At 46.5% G+C, this 4,780-nt stretch overlaps 1 pseudogene; it reads right to left on the bottom strand.

Annotated features, from left to right (window-relative positions):
• Positions 1–2,666: 2,666 nt before the first annotated feature.
• Positions 2,667–3,207, bottom strand: LOC123053489 (putative uncharacterized protein DDB_G0272516; annotated as a pseudogene).
• Between the last annotated feature and the right edge of the window lie 1,573 nt (positions 3,208–4,780).

The following is a 4,780-nucleotide window of genomic DNA, read 5'->3' on the forward strand; positions in this document are numbered from 1 at the left end:
GACCCGAGTTACCGGCTGCCATGAGCGGTGCTCTTCCGATGTGGGCTTGTCATCGGGCAGGAGTTTCACATGGTCCTCCTGCCCGGGACGGGCTGCTGCTCATGTAACTCCTGGCGCATGGTCACCCTGGAGTCGGGGTGCTCGTTTCTGGGTCCCATCCATCAAGCCAAGGTTGGTGTTTGTGGTTCGGTGGGGAGGCATCCTCACACTATGGCGTCGGTGAAGGTCTGTGGTAGTGGTGGGTGGGGCTTCGTGGAGCCGGCAGGTGGATCGGTGCCTCTGGCCGTGGACTTGGTATCGTTTGAGTTTTTGGCTCCGCGGCTGCAATCGGCAGTTACTAGGTCATGTTAATCCGGTCCACCGGGATTTGTGGGGACTGTAGGCGTGGACGCCTCTATGGTGGTGGCGCTGACCCTTGCTCTGTGGCTGATGCTGGGCTTTTCCTGTCGCGGTTAGTGCACCATGAAGCACGCGCTTGGCGATGTCTCGGGGCTTGGATGCCGGGGCGACGACCCTGGATGGCGGTTCACATGGTTTGCTCTCTGGCGGGCACCATGGCGGTGGTGGTGGCTATGTCTCTTGGTTGTGTGCGCGGCGAGAGCTATGGCGGCGAGTGACTCGGGCATGCTCTATCGTCTCTCGCAGTGATGGCCCTTCGATCCGGACCTAGGGATCTGATCTCGTTAATCTTATCCACAAGACCTCATGGTGGCACGCGTGGGTTGCCAAGTGAAAGCTCTGCGCTTTGGTGCCAACGACGACAGCGCTTGCGGCCGCGCCATTCTCTTCTTGAAGACTTCGTTGTCAGGTTCCTCTCTGTGTCTGGTTCCGAGTGAAAACCTTTGCCCTTAGGGAGTCGGCAGTGGCGACGTTTCGCGTCGTTATCCCTCTTGGGGGAGTTGTTGTGGAGCGTAGGTAGTGTAGGGTGTAGGATGGCGTTCTACTCAGTTCTTCCCGTTTTCTATATCGGTGGCGTAGTCGTGTGCGTCTCGCGTGATCCGGTTATCCGAGGATCGGCGTTGTATAAGGGCTTCACATCACTTTGTATCGTTTGGTTGTGTACTCTGGTGTGTGTTTGCTTTATATATAAAGCGGGACGAAAGCCTGTTTCGAGAATTTTTCTTAGTAGGCAGACTAATGTATAGGACTTTCATGACATATTTTTGAACACACAATAGAAGTATTAGCTTTGAGAACGAACTCTATATGGGAACAAACTTCCTAAAGATTTTGCATGCGTGTCTTTTCACGTAGGTGCTAAGGACGCACTACTACGAAAGTCCTCTTCTGCTCCCGAGCTCGATGAATTACAATCTGATTTTTTTTAAACTCAGAAAAAACATCTGTAGCAAACTTTTTAAGTGTTTTGGGCGCTTGAAAATTTTCATCATGAAATGACATTGTGGAATTCATGAAAAAAACCAGCACTCCAAAATGCTTTCGAAAATAACATTTTTGGGCAACGGTTTTTCCTTTTTTTTGTGTCATGACTTTCACGAATGTCATTTCATGACAATGTTTTGCAAGCACAAAAACATTTGTCAATGTTGGCCATATAAATAAATTCAGAATTGTTTGATTTTTTTATTTTTTTTATTTCATTGCTCATCAGGAAGCATTTGAGCTCGGGAGCAGATACTTCTCGTTCCTACTACTATCGGTTATGTTTCTGGAAAGGAAAAAAACATGAAATAGACATACCAACCATAGTATTGGATCTGTTTATGAAAGGCCAGTCCATTTGCTACCTCGTTTAAGCATTTTTTGCAATTTTCTTTTTCCTCCTATGGTTCTTAGGGTTTCCTTCCCGGGTTTCCTGTTTTGGTTTTCTCATTGTTACCATAGATTTCATTCACATGTTTTCTCTTTTCGTTTTATTTTTTTCCCTGTTAATTTTTCTGCTGTTCTATATATTTTTTCTATTCCTTTCCTAATTTATTTTCTAAAATATTAACATTTAAGAGAAAATTGAAAACATTGCACGGGCCTGTCCGGCCGCGCCCTAGTGGTTGCATCACCACTGACGCATGTGCCCAATAGTAGAAAGACCAAGGCTAGCCGTGACACGTGTCAACTGTACCACTACTTCAACATGTGCATCCTCAAAAAGAAACGAGGGAGCCTCAGACGTAGTCTAATTTGCAGGGGTAGACAAAGGTTTAGCACTACATAAGCGACTTGATGCCAACATTAGTCTCTGCTCTTTTGCTCTATCTCGTTCATCCAAACATTTCCCATTTATGCATGTAACGTTGACAGTTGCACGTGAGAAGTGTATAGCTAGATGACATTGAGCACTTATAATTCATAGACCAATCTTCATATACAAAAAATCATCACACATTACAGATAACAGAAGAGATGAAATACCCACATCTAGACATCCACGATGAGAACTTGTACATAAGCTGCAAGTCGCCATTGCTGTGCGGGTCAACATTTATTATGTAAAAAGTTCTATAGATATTTAGGAAAATTTTATTTTAAGTAAGTACGATGCTATATCCATGAAGTTCCAAACAAGAATGGGCCCACCAAGTAATTGTGAGCCACACTGAACTTGGACAAGGATGTATGAGCTGCACCAGGGAAGCCGAAATCAATCCACTTGGACAAGGATGTATGAGCTGCACCAGGGAAGCCGAAATCAATCCACTGACAGAGCATTAACCGCCAGTTACGACTTTGTTGTCCCCGGACACGACATGGTTGCTCCCTGATACAACATTATTGTTCCCAGTTACCCTATTGTTATTGCCGGATACAGTATTGTTGCTCCCAGTAACGACATGGTTGGTGTCAACTATGACATTGCTGCTCCCAGATGTGACTGTGTTGTTGCTCCCAGAAACATTGTTGTTATCCCCAGATATGACAGTGTTGCCGTTCCCAGATACAATATTGCCACTCCCAGATCTGACACTGTTGTTGGTCCCAGTAATGGTATTTGGTTGTTGTTGTTGGAGTGTTCTTCTATTGCTCTTCACATACAATAGCAAGTTAATGAAAGCAATACGTCCACAACGGTGAGGCCCTTGAGCAGTGTCAAACCCTTGGGTACCTCACCAACCAAATGAATTATTTGAGTGATCCAAGTACCTTCCCTGCGAAGCCCCGCCGCGCTTGGAGGTCGTCAGGGTGGCACGTGGCATAGGCCGCCGGCAGGAGAAACGCCAAGAAGGCGAGCAGCAGGAAGCATTTCGTCATGGACTCAGCTGTGGCCTGTGGTATGGTATGTATACACAAAGCATGGACTCAGCAAGAAACCAGTTTGGGATGCTGGTGATTCTCAAGTGCCCTTGGCAAAAACTGCTTGGGTGGTGCACCTCATCTTATACTCGTGCATGAGTGAATGTAACCATGCGTTGCAAGTACGTACGTGCTAGTCAGTGGACACAATAGTCAGCGTGCGTGCGGAGTGCCAATTCAAACTTTATTTTCTTGCATTTTTCATGCATGAGGTGCTGTCTGTCGACTGAAGAAATTGGTGGGTGGCATGGACCATGGACCCAAGGTGGCAGCTCCTGCTCCTCAGCTTCACTGCTCCTCAGCTTCACTGGTCCCGTCCCGTTGTCAGCGCGGGTTTTGAGGCTAGCAGTAGCGCGGGTGGCCGCGCTACTAATAAGGCGCTACAGCTAACTTATAGTAGTAACGCGGTCCTTACCCGCGCTACTACTGTTGATGATATCAACAGCGCTTTTTATGAACGCGCTACTATTACTTAGCTGTAGCAATTTCGCAGTCCCTCGCTATTGCTATATCTTTCATCATTTCCCCCCGTACCCCTTTCCCTTTCAGTTTCCCTTTCAGATGCTAGATACTAGGTACTGCTAGTAGATATCAAATTCATAAACCATTACTGGGTAGTACTCCCTTCGTTCCAAATTACTCGTCGTGGTTTTAGTTCAAGCCACGACGAGTAATTTGGAACGAAGTGAGTACTAGATAACAATTTCATGCATAGTCAACATGCATCCTCAAGCAGTACAAGGTCATATCAACGACGATCATCATATGTAGTTCTAGATGATATCAACGACGATCATCATATGTAGTTCTAGATGATATAGCCACACACACATATGTAGTTCTAGATGATATCAAAGACAATCATCATCCTCGAGCCTGGGCGGTTGGTGTTCCTGATAGTAATTAGGATGGCCTGTCCAACACGAAGATTCTTGCCATCGAGGAATTTCTTCCACCCAACCGAGTTTAAGTGTGTGCGACGGTTCGTGTCCACGCGGTAAGTACAGCTTGTGACGGAACCCCTTGCAGTAAGGCGTAGTCCAGCTGACACTAGTAGAAAAAGGGTCAAACGTGAAGCACATTAGTGCCAGTTTGTATTTGAGCTAGCACTAATGTATACATTAGTGCCGGTTCCAACGGCTACCTGGCCGCTTTCATTAGTACCGGTTCGTGGCGAACATTTAGCACCGGTTCGTGCCACGAACCGGTACTAATGAGAGTGGTGGCAGGATGTTGTCAGGCAGGTGCCCCTCCAGCCCCTTTAGTACCGGTTCTTGGCACGAACCGGTACTAAAGGTCGTCCTACATAAACCCTTCGTCCACCCGAGCTCGCTCTGTTTTTCCCCTTTCCCCTCTCCTCTCTGTTCTTCCCCTCTTCCTCTCGAGCTCATCACACATTTTGCCCAAAATTTGTCAAGATTTGAAGGCCCCCATCCATTCAAATGATGACAAAGGTTAGCAACTTTGTCCTTTCATCTCTCATTGCTAGATTAGCTCTTGCAATGCTTTATATAGTGATTAATTTGTGAGT

Source organism: Triticum aestivum, chromosome 1A (genome assembly GCF_018294505.1).
Source record: "Triticum aestivum cultivar Chinese Spring chromosome 1A, IWGSC CS RefSeq v2.1, whole genome shotgun sequence".
NCBI lineage: Eukaryota > Viridiplantae > Streptophyta > Magnoliopsida > Poales > Poaceae > Triticum > Triticum aestivum.